This window comes from Phasianus colchicus, chromosome 20, assembly GCF_987193195.1.
Source record: "Phasianus colchicus chromosome 20, bPhaCol1.hap1.1, whole genome shotgun sequence".
Taxonomy (NCBI): domain Eukaryota; kingdom Metazoa; phylum Chordata; class Aves; order Galliformes; family Phasianidae; genus Phasianus; species Phasianus colchicus.
This window is the reverse complement of record NC_143455.1, coordinates 4,092,792-4,105,072: the sequence shown is the minus strand read 5'-3', so window position 1 is coordinate 4,105,072 and position 12,281 is coordinate 4,092,792. Positions and strand designations below refer to the sequence as shown.

Genomic DNA, 12,281 nt, shown 5'->3' with positions numbered 1-12,281 from the left:
CAGAAAGCACTCCTGACCTAGATTTTACATACAGTTAATAGCTTGAGGTTTTAATATATTATTTTAAAACATGAAAACTGCTTAGCTAGTCTGGAGAATGCATCTTTAATACAGAAGTATTGAGTTCTAAAGGTAGGGGCAGTGGTTTTCCTCCTCCTCTTCACAAAAAGCACTCTGCTCTTTCACTGCGCTCACACAGTGATGGCAGAAACCAACACACCACAACAGTGCAGAGCAGCACATTTTGCACCTCCATGCACGGAAATATCAATGTCTCGTTGTGTGATGCAGTGTCTGTACAGACAGCAGCTCTGGGCTTCCTAAAGGAGAGCACAAGACCCAGCCTGGGCTGAGCCTGCAGCTCCCATGGTTCCAGGTCTGTGCTGGTCCCACGGTGCCCATTGCTGGCTGAGCCACACCGCCAGTATTGATTTTCAAAAGAAAGAGGTTTTCTTCCTCTCTTGTCAAGTGCAAGATCACACCCGCAATCCGTTCCAAGCAAGCAGAGATGCAGATGTCAATACTTCACCTTACTTATCTGCAAAGCAAAAAGCTGCTGTGGTAGAAATGGGCGATGAGTCCCTTCGCTGGAGCTGCACTGCTGAGATTGGGTTATTAAGGATCATTGATCCCTTGTTCACCGTTATTCAGAGTGTAAAATGGGGGGGAAATAAAGCAAAATAAGAAAGACAAACTAAAAATCAATTTTGTAAGCAAGAAAAATAAGTTTCAAGGTCAATGTTAGGAAGAATCAAGCAGCACATTTGTAATGTTCAGAGCCTGCCCACCTCCATAGCTCCCATGAGGTTCAGCTGTAGACCCAGTGCTGGAGGTTGGCGGCCTCCCTGCACTACATCATGTGGGGAACAGTGAGGGTCTGTGATGGGGTCCACCAGAGGCAATGAGAAGTGAACTGCTAGAAGAAAAAACGATTGTGTGGTTGATTTGGAGCAGTGAGTGTCCCAGTGCCAGGGGTTGGACTTGGAAAGATGTGAGGAAGCTCAGAGCTGTTCTGCAGAAGAGTTTGGGCGCTGTGCGTTAGTGGCTGTGTCCCTCTGTGTATCCTAAGGATGGATGATGCTATCACCATGGATCTAACTTGTGCTGTTAATGAAGGTTTTGTGAATCAACAGACCTGGAGAAGAGTCCCAAGAAGCAAGAAATCCTGACCATAAGAGTCCATGTTCATTGAAAACAGCTGCCAGGAGGGGAGGTGTTGCACCCACATGCACGTAAGGCACGGAAAGGGGGGAGTGAGATGGAAAAGTACAGCAACGAATAACAAGAATATCCAGAGTTCTTGCAGTAAATATTTGAAGCAGGAAGGTATGTAAACAGCTTACCCCAGTGCACAGCTCCCCTTGGGGAGCTCAGCATACCCTTCTCTCTCCTTTCTGCACCTTCATCTGGCTCAGACACTGGCATAGATTTTATGGAACCAAAAAATCACTCTCCTATCCAGGCCACAGCTAAGAACCAAATGCCAAGTCATTGAGTTTGCTAGCTACATCCAGAACCCAAGAACTTGTGTTTAACTACAGTGCTGCTCCCAGAAAGGCAGACACCCAGCCCAGAGGGATGCAGCACCACTGCTTCCCTGCACTTTGTGTCTGGAGCTCCTCATCAGGCTGGATATTAGCAAGTATTTCTTCCTGGGAAAAGTGGTGAGTGGGCTGTCCAGGGAGGTGGTGGGGTCATTGTCCCTGGAGGTATACCCACAGAAGGGTAGATGTCACACTGAGTGGTGTGACATCATGGTGGTGATGGGCTGATAGCTGGACAAGATGCTGTTGTATAAACCACTGGCTGCAGGAGGATGAGAAAAATGGCTTGCTCACAGTGTGACAGCAACCTGTGTCCTACACAGCCCACATCACTGCAGGTACCGACTGCCCAGCCCTTCTCCCCACCATCTCTCTGCCCTTCCGATGAGCAGTCAGCTTCCTGCAAAGTTGCTTTGCTGGCCCCCAAGTGGTTTCCTGTCCCTGAAAATGCAGCTGATGAGATCTGCTGATCACTGGCTTGTAGACACCCAGCTGAAAGCGGCACGATGCCATGAGAGCTGGAAGAAACCTGGGCTCTTGTCACCATCACTGTCCTGATCGTGGATCTGAGGGACCACAATGCCCATCAAGGCAGAAAAGACCTACAAAGTCATCTCAAGGAGAAAAAGCCTCAAGAGAGAGAACATCCTAAGGAGGCAGAGGGCATCAGCATTAGAAGGACCCTCACCAATACAGGCTGATGCAGAAAGGGGACTTTCCTATCCACTCATACGAACCAGCACTGTGCAGTCTGCTTGCAGGCTGCTACAAAAGCATTCTTTCTGGCAGATTTTCTTCCTCCTACAAGTCAGGGTTTTTCTGAGCAGCTCTTATCAGACCCACAATCTGCTGCAGTCATGAGCGTCAGACCCGGTGAGACGAGGTGCCATGAGTCACTGTGGCTGCGAGAACCAAATGATCCAGCTCATAATAGCAAGTCATTCATCCCCAGCATCTTCCTCTTCCACCTCCTCCTTTAATTAGCAAACAGAACTCTTTATTAGTCTGGCTGCTTCTAATGAAATGCTTTGAGACTTACTGACCGAAAGTACAGCATAGGTGGTTCATAATAGTATTTAGCTGCTCCCAGTGTTTCTACTGAAAACCCAATGCCTTTTCTTGCTGCCCATGGTGGATGTACCCCCTGCCCAGCATGTGGCTGCTGCCACACATGCAGCACCAGTGCAGGATAACTGCAAATGCACAGAAATAAAGGCACAGCAACCCATACAAAGCACATTTTGAAGGTGAGGGAAACAAGAAGTCAAATTGTTCTAAGAAAGAGAATGTTTAAAAAAGAGAGAAAAAAGAGAAAAGAAAAAAGAAAACAAACAGAAAACAGAAAAAGAAGATAAAAGAAACAAAGCAGAAGTAGGCAGTTGCAATGACCTTCCTTTCCACTCATGCTCCTTGCAGCTTCTGAGATTCTACACCTCTGCCCCAGCACACTTTTGTTCCAAATCCACCAGGAAAAGCTGTAACGATCCTTATGGCTCCCTTCCAACTCGGGATACTCTGTGATTCTATGAACACCATTTTAAAGGTGGGGAAACTGAGGCACACAGCATCCACCTCGGTGAGAACGTTGCAGGAGGACATGGCCAGGCTGTGGTGCTGCTTGGGTGGTAGCAGTGTGATGGGGCTGTGGGGATGGACAGGAAACACAGACGCCGTTCCCATCACCTCTGCCTGTGCTTTCATGGGGATGACGCATGAACTCAGCCCTGCTGATGACGCAGGAAGTGTCATGAAAAATGCTCTTTCCCAGATTCAGACCCTTCCTGCTTCCAATGCAGTAGGAAGCAGAGTGAGGACGGCCGTACTTCAGTGTTGGTCACACATCTCTTCCTTTGGAAGGAAACCTGCATCATGGGAAAGGCTTAAAACCGTAGCGCAGGTTTGCTGATTTGAGGCTGCTGGACAATTGGCTGGTTTGCTGGGTGGAGGAAATGCAGCCAGACCTCATCCTCTGGTGCACAAAAAGAGCTGAGAGGCTGGAAAACAGAAATGGGTGAAGCCTGGGAGAGGGACTGAAGGACAGTGCCTAAAGGCTTTTAATGCTCTTTGCTCACAAGAGGAGCGAAGCCATACGAAGGACATCAGTGCAGTGTGGGTCCCAGCATGACCACAAGCCACCAATGTGATGCAGTAAGAGCAATTCTGAGATGAAACAAATGAGGTACTTTCAGCAGCAAAGGGGAAATCACTCATCTCAGGTCATCCTGAGCACCCAGCCCCAGTGGAAACGAGCAGCGGGGGGAGGGAGGGACAGAACATGGGGTGTCACTGCTGGAAACATCACCAGCGGATGCACCACAGGCAGAGATTGCTGTTGCCAGGGGAACAAAAACACTGAATCCAAAGCCAACCCCTGGTGACGGTGTAAGCAGGTCAGTAAGAGCTGCAGGCTGGAAATGAGAAGATATTAACAGCCAGTGATGGGAGCAATGATGGGACTTCCATGATATGAAGGGGCAAAAAGCCATGCAGGTGTCAAGGTGGGGCACAGCTGCTCCTTGGAGAATGCAGTGTGGTGCAGCAGGTCAGTGAGGAGCTGTGGGCCGTCCCCAGTGCAGCAGAAGGGAAACATGGCTCATGTTGGTTAAAGGACAGTGAATGCCTTCATGGGAAGCATGCTCTGTTGCTGGAGACACCCGAGGTCAGTCTGGACAGAGCTCTGAGCACCTGATCAGGTGCCCCTGTTCATTGCAGGGAGTGGGATCAGATGGCCTTTAAGGCTCCCTTTCAACTCAAATCATCCTATGAATTGCATCTGTCTGAACCTCAGGCAGCCACAACAGCCCCAACCCAACGTCTTTGCTCTTTTCATTCATTTTCAAGTCAGACTATCTGAAGAAAATGGGAAGTGCAGTCGTTCAGGATCCAAGCAGAAAACCTATGTAATTCAATTATTAAGTATGGGCTTAATTCTTGTGGCACAGCACGTTTCCAACTGCAAAGCCCTCCTGCAGGGCTGCAGGGGAAATCACAGTGCCCACTCCCAGCCCTGGGCAGCCCCCAGCCACTTCCACCACATGGTGGTTACATGCAAAAAGGGGGAGATGAGCATCAGCTGGGACCTCAAATCCTTATTTCTGAAAATTTCCTAATTAGGAACTCAGCACCCAGGACACCAATCCCGTGCATTGCAGCCAGGCTCTTCTGTAACCATGGCAGAGAGAGGTGTGTGAGCACACAAACCTCTGCTTCTTTCAGCTGCCTGCTCACAACCTTTTCAACCCCAAACTTTCCAGCAATAAATACACCACCTAATGGCAGGAAACTTGCTTTTCCTAATACTTCTACCTTGCTTCCCAGTGGGCCATTTCCAGCAGCTCTCACTCCCTGCACCAGCCCCCAGTTACTTCTCCTGGCTCTGAGATATTTCAAGCACGCAATGAAATCTGCAGCAGCACAAAAGCCCAAAAAACCCACAGCAATGGTCCAGGAAGCATCACGGATCAGGCTGCAGGGCAACGGTGGCCCCTTTTCTCTCTTTTTTCCATTAAAGATTTTCTTCTTCTTCTTCTTTGTGGACAGAAAGCAGCTCGATAAGAACAATTCCCACAGCAGCCGCAGCCCCACACCCACTCAGCTTCCTCCGGGAGCTCCCGCACGGCACTGAGACAGGGAAGGAAACGAGGGCAGGCGGAGGGGAGCGAAGGGAAAACCAACATCACTTTCCTTTGAAAATGATGTGGAACAGCCGCTGATCCCCCTGGGAGCACACAGCACCGGCAGCCCCAAAGCTGTAGTGGAGATGCAGTGATCCACATCCACACCACACTGAGTGGTGCCAGAGGCTCTCCTGTTCTTCCAGCTATGGATGTAGGGCACAAGGACCCCTGCAAAACCGCTACAAAACCTCCTCTCTCTCCACGGGGATGAGAATTATTGCTGATAATGTTTCTCCTTTGTCAGCCCTGCAGCTGATGTTATCGGATGGCTGGGGGACCCGCATCTCCACCACTGCAAGAACTGCTCAGCGCACACAGCTCAGCCATGGGCACACACAAAACTAGGTAAGATCAGCCCGTGGCAAGCTTCTGGGCTAGGGGAGCTCAAATGGGAAAGAGAGGGCTCACCTATCCCAGAGTACCCAAAGCTGGACCAGCTGCCTGCAGCGAGACCATGCATGTGGGCAGAGTTTGTCTTTGCTTTAATTCTAATTGCCCTCCCTTCTCCTGGGAGACACAGAGATAGTCAGCACAGAGCTGTGGCCAGGGCAGGACACCTGGTGCTTCCTCAATGATGCCAGCCCTAGCGCTGCATCCCCAAGCCCCCTGGCATCTTGCACATACAAGTGGGAGAAGTGGGGGATTTCAGCCTCCACGAGAAAGGATTCAAAAACAGCGCAGAGATCTGCTGCAGGCAGGCCAAAAGCAGCTTTCTGCCTCTCAGTGTTTGCCCTAGACGGAAAGGGGCCTGGGGGCTGAGCACCAGCTCAGCGAGGTGGCACGCAGCCAGCCAGGAGCAGGGAGGGGAACAGCTCTGCCTCAGTGTGAGGGGGGGGAGCAGCTCCCTGCAGGCAGATCCCAGCAGAGGATGGGGAAATTCTGGGGAGGTACTGAGCTGGGGGCCCAGGTTTGGGGCAGGCTGGAGGCTCTCCAGCAGCACATCGCCATCCGGACACACACCTGGGCAGGATGGGATGGCTGCGGGTGTCAGCTCCCATTTGGCTCCATGAGGTGTTGTCACAGTGTGAACTCTGGACAGGAAAAGGCTCTGTTCATCCGCTGCGAGGTCCAGTCCTGCCCAGGGCTGGGCAGGCTCCCATGCAGAGACACTGCAGGGCTCTGTTATCTCCACCTGCACACTGTCCAAACTCTGCTCACACCCCTGACACCAGCAGGGAAAAGGGAGGGTGCAAAAACCAAATGCTGCCATCACACCCAGAAATGAATCAAAGTGAGTTCCTAGGATACCTGCACACTGCACTGCCTCTGTCTGTAAGCTGAAGGCATCCTGTTATTCCCAGACATGTAATAATGGGGCAGACCAATTCAGAATCACAGAAACACCAAGGTTGGAAAAGACCTACAAGATTATCCAGTCCAACCACCCACCTATCCCCAATAGTACTCACTAAACTGTGTCCCTCAACACAACATCCAAACCGTTCCTTGAACACCTCCAGGGTCGGTGACTCCACCACCTCTCTGGGCAGCCCATTGCAGTGCCTGACCACTCTTTCAGAGAAGCAGTATTTCCTAACATCCAGCCTAAATCTCCCCTGGCACAGTTTGAAGCCGTAAGATGACATATATTAAAACAAGAGAATAAACGGCCAGAACTGAGCTGAGGTTCTGCATACCTTCTAAAAATGCTTTAAGGGATCGAACACCTCTGCTACAAGGGCAGGCTGAGGGAGATGGGGCTGTTCAGTCTGGAGAAGAGAGGGCTCTGGGGAGATCTGGCCTCTCACTACCTCAAGGGCAGCAATAAGAGAGAAGGGGACATACTCTTCAGCAGAGTCTGTTGTGATAGGACAAGGGGAAATGCTTTCCAACTAAAAGAGGGCAAACTTAGACTGGATGTAAGGAAGAAGTTTTTACATCACAGGCAGTGAGGCAGTGGCACAGTTTGCCTAGATAGGTGATGGTGCCCCATCCCTGCAGACAGCCAAGGTCAGAGGATGGGTTCTGAGCACTGATGGAGCTGTGGGTGCCCCTGCTCAGTGCAGGGGTGGCCTTTAGGGTCCCTTCCAACTCCAACCATTCTATGGTTCTATGATCATCGGGATAAAAAGTACCCAGTTGGCCACCACCAGTCTGCAGGCAGAGTTAAGACACACAGGAATCAGAGCTCTGGGCCAGGGATGGCTCTGGCCACACAGGATACCTCCTTCACTGCCTCAGGAGAGCTTCTGGCAGCGCAGCAAAAGAAGCATTTAGTAAAGCTACAGACTCACTTGGAAAATCTTGAGGACGATGAGCTATTTTGCAGCCAAGCTTCATATAAACACGTTGATAACGATGTCAGCATTGGGGCTGGTGATGAATATGGCTGCACGGCAACAACAGCCCTCTCTGTCTGCTCCAAGAAAGCCTCTTTCTTGCCACGCACATGTTTAATCCATGATCGGTGTCTGCTGCCAGCCACATTCACACCTCCATCTGCTCACCTCATATATCTGCTATATATCCCAAGATCTACTTGGAGCACAGGCAGAAACGCACAGCTTGCTTGCAAATTCTACTGTTATGTGCTGCCTGTGCTTTGCAGAAGTCCCCAACCTGTCCACACCTGGACATGATGAGGATGCTAACACAGCCTGAGGTCATGACAGCATCCCAGGTCAGACATGACCAATAGCTTTGGTGTTCGCAGTTTTGGGAGCCCCATCTGACTTTAAGTCCTATTTCTGCACCTGATATGGGAGATGCAGCTGCACCCTGCAGCCAGTTTGGACAGAGAGCCCAGGGGACATCCCAGCACCAAAGCCAATGTCACCTCTTTCTCACAGAAACCCCACTGCACACCGCTCCCTGCACCACATCCTGACATCAACACCATCCTAGCAGAGGAGATGCCAGCAGAAGATGAACTTCTATAAGCACACTTGAGAAGACGCTTTGCTAAGTTCAAAGAAATAGCCATTGCTGCTCAGTTGCAGCCACCACCCTCCACCCTGCAGACACGCTGGTCAGCTTCAACCTGCCACGGTTCTCATGGTCATCCCTGTGTAACAATTAATGTTTTATTAAAACCATGGAGCAAGCACTCCAAAGCATAATGAGTGCTCATGCTGCTTTCCACAGCTGGGATCTGTACAAGCCCTGCAAAGCCTCCCCTACCCGTTTGCAAGGCACAAAAGCGTGGGAGTCGAACAAGGATCAGTATTATCCACTAAACCACAGGATGAGCTTGCAGGAACTGGCAGCCTGGATGGCTTCCAGCAGCTAAAGAAGGCAATAGTCCAGCCCCGTTCTCGCACGCCAGCAATGCTGAGTATCTGTGTTCTTAAGAATGTGAAGACAAGCCGTCCCCATCCCCATCCCATCCCCAGCCATCTCCCCCAGCACGCCCCTCACAGCGCTAGCAAACAATTCTCTCAATTTTCCTGAATTAGGCATTTAAAAGGGACGTTACATGCAGTGCTTTCCTTCTATGTCTAGCAGCCTTTAGCTAATAAGGAGAAGAGCTGGCAAAACTCAAGGAAGGCTGGCAAGGAATAAAGCAAAATAAAAATCTCATCTTGTAAGGAGACAGCAAGTGGAACTGGGCACAAGCACTAAGGAGAGGCACGGCCAGGGTCTGTTGGGAAGGTCTCAGTGCTCTGTGTGTAAGAAGGATGAGTAATGGGGTGAATAGGGCTTCTTGCAGCCAGAATCGTCCCAGACCAGACACAGTGAAGGTGTCCATGCTGGCTGGGGCTTCCTGCACGGCTCCAAAAGCTGGGGACCTTTTTGTATGTCTCATACTTTACAAGACTGTAACTATCTTTCAGCCACATTGAAAGCCAGACAAGATTGCCTATCTTCTTCTCATCACCAGGGCTCCCCCAGCCCACACCAGCACCCAAGGATGAATTTCCTGCCCCAGCAGTCAGACCTGTTAGGCACTCAGGGCGTGCTTGGTCTGCATTCCCCTTGGGTGCCTCTCACTGCCAGGTCACTGGGACAGCCAGGCATTGCCCAGCAGCCTCACAGAGCCAAGGATCACATAGTGGACAACAAAATCTCCAAGCCTGGCAATACAAACACCCCTCGATGCATTATCTGTGCTGTGCTGCCTTTCCCTTCCGATCTTCACACCAGATCTGGGAGTTCCTCACAGCCAAGCCTGCTCAGAGCCAGAGCTTTCTCAGCTTGAGAGCCAAGAAGAGCCCCCAAGGATTACAGTCTGTTGCTCTATTTGTTGTCAGAAAAGCACAGTGTGTCAAAAATCCCTAGAAGGGCAAGGAGCCATTATTTATGACCCAGATTTATTGTCACCCTCCTTCCCCAGGGCCCCTGGAAACACATTCCATGTCTCAGAGTGCCCTGGCTTTGGGGCAAGCCCATGGAACGCAGCTCCTCGAAGCCCATGTCCTGCTTCCCTGCTCCACGCAGCCCTGGGAGCTCCCAGAGGTGGGGCATCCTCCTCTGCCTGCCAGCATGGAGATAAACACCACTCCTACGCTTCCACGGAGAGGAAAAACCTGAGTATAGTGCCTTCGGACCATGCAAAATGAACGGAGAGGGCCGTGATGGGGGTATTTTTGGTGGCTGAAGTGATGGACAGACTTGCTTGAAAACTCTCCTACCCATACATCAGCCACAGCCTCAGCCAGCAGTGGGTTTATTTCTATTTCTTTGTGTCTAGGCAGAGAGATGTTAAACTGGTAGTTGTGCAAAATACACTAGTTTGGAGGAGCAGTGCTCTGAAGTTCAACTCAGCACAGAATGTGAACTGCTCCTCGAGTTCAGACAGCTTCTGCCCCCTGAAGCTATCCCTGATTTTAAACCACTGTGCCCCAAGGGTTTTAAGCCAGAAGCAGTAAGATGTGATGGTAAAAGCTTTCACTTCACATACATTTGTACGTCAACTGTCAGCACTTTTTATTTCATGGGAAAGTCCATCAGCTAGAATGTCCTGAGCACAGGCAAGGTGCCTTTGAATGGGACTTCTGACACAGAACTGGATTTCCCATTACTGGCACTGCACAATGCCTGCTGCTGTCATGGCACAGAGGGGCTCCAACCTGAACCAGAGCACCAGTGGCTGTCCAGAGAGCTGCAGCCTTGCATGAGGGAATCCCTGAAGGAACAGGGGTGAGCTGCTGGGTTTGGGTGGTTACTTAATGCTGCTGAGGGCATGTGCTGTCTGCTCATGCTCCCTGATTATCTGCATCACCCTAAAAGCAGAGCAAACTCCCCCCTACAAGGGGCTCCTTGTAGAGCTGGGGAGCAGAGCTCTGCCAGCAACGAATCGGGGTCTGAGCTCTGCTGGGAGGAAACGAGAGGAGTGGGAGGAGGGCACCAAGCCAAAAAAGGGAGAGTTCAGCGTGAGCCCCACTCCTACTGCTGCAAAGCACTCTGATGTTCCTCCTGCCTCTCACATCTGGCTTTCCCAATAAACGCGCTTCATCTTTCCATCCCCCAGCTGAGAGCAGCTCGCAGATCTCCAGCCATGCAGCTCCTCGCTCCACTTCAGCCATTACAACCCACACTGCCCACTCTCAGTTGGCCCCTTCCTCCGCACCCGTGCATGCTCAGCTCCTCATCTGTGTGTCGGGCAAGATTAGGTTCTTCTCCAGCTGCAGACAAAGGGGCCCATTTCCGAGCAGTCTCCAGACCCCGCAAGCAGGGAAGTTTCCCTTTTTCCAAAATACAGCTATGGTCTCAATGGTAGGGACACAGCCCTGCGTGGGGTTGATGTGATTGGCAATGCCACAGCAGCTGCCGTGGATCTACACACAGCTCCTAGGCAAGGAAGCAGCAACAGAAGTGAGCACAGAACACCAGGAGTGGATCTTACCCAGTTCAGGGACTGACTATGGGATAAAAGGCCATGGGTGTCCCCAGGGGCAAAGGGACACAAGCAGGGCTCCAGCACAGCCCTTCTGCAGAAATCCAGGCACTGCTGCAGTGCTCAGCCCCTGTGCATGGGGCAGTGCTGAGGGAAGGGTTTCCTGGTCTGTGGCCAACACTGCTGTTCCTCCCGTGAAGGATATTGCCTTCCCCAGGGTGTGTTTCATTTCAGAGCATGAGACACACAATTAATTTCCATAGTTCACTTTCCCTCTCCACCCACTGGGGATTTTTAAAGTTTTCTGGAAAACAAAATACCCCAAACACAACCAACTATCTGTTCCCCAACCTTGACAGTTTCCAGGAGGGCCCTTCCCTGGAAAGCAGCTGCCAACATGGGTGGCAACAAGCACCTTTTAGGCAGCCAAATTTGAGTCCAAGGAGAGAACTGCTCGAATTGTGCAAAATGGTAAAGAAATATTAAATATTTTATATACTGAATACCTCCTGCCTCGGTGCCCAGAAGTTCCTCTGCTCTAAGGTTCTCTGCTTTGCCCCTACCCCCATACACCACTAAACACAAGCCCTCCTGGTGAGTATTCCTACAAGCTTTGCTTGCTCCACTTCTCTTTGACCTCATGGAAGCAAGAGAAAGCACAAGGAAAAGGACAGCAAGAAAGCAAAGCTGTGATGCTGTAGGATCATGGGAAGGAGACTAGGTAAGAAATTCAACAGACTGTCTGCTCCTCCTTTGCCCATCAGATGGACTTCAAGTCCAACAGGAATAAATCCCATATCCTTGCTCTTTGGCCCGTGCTCCCCAGCATGGATGAAAAGATGGCCCCACTGGGAAGGATTCATGTCTCCAGCCAATGCACAGCTACTGCCGAGCCCCACAGCTCAGACCAGCCCCGGCCACTGCCCCACCCCATGAGGAGCTCCATCCTTGCCAGCTCCTCAAATCCCCAGCTCCATAGGGACAAACCCCTCAGAGCTGTTTAGCAGAGGATCGCAAAGTGCTGCTCTACCTCACGTTCCACACGGGAGCTGGAGCCCACGCGTTAAAGGATTTACACGAAGACACAAAACCATTTAGCAGACGACCCCAAGCCCGGCTCCCAGCTGCTGCACCATCACTGCCTCCTGCTTCAGCTTTCATCCTGACCCATTCCGGGCTCTGCCGGTCCCCGGTCACCGCCGCGCAGCGCACACCGCCACCTAACGGCCCCGCACGGGGCACAGCGGATGGCTGCCACCAGCCTTGCGTGTCCCGGCCACACGG

At 51.3% G+C, this 12,281-nt stretch overlaps 1 protein-coding gene and 1 long non-coding RNA gene across 6 annotated transcripts in view; one reads left to right on the top strand and one right to left on the bottom strand.

Moving 5' to 3' along the window:
* The window catches only part of SEPTIN9 (septin 9), a 95,580-nt gene that overhangs the window by 48,883 nt on the left and 34,416 nt on the right, over window positions 1-12,281 (bottom strand). The gene's annotated exons all lie outside the window — the stretch shown is intronic.
* On the top strand, window positions 3,903-10,783 carry LOC149915356 (uncharacterized). 2 transcript variants are annotated; one of them, XR_016459123.1, is made up of 3 exons: window positions 3,903-3,934; window positions 5,466-5,566; window positions 8,011-10,783. It is a non-coding gene; the product is annotated as an uncharacterized LOC149915356 (long non-coding RNA). The 2 variants fall into 2 exon arrangements; XR_016459124.1 differs by lacking the exon at window positions 3,903-3,934 and adding an exon at window positions 5,068-5,372.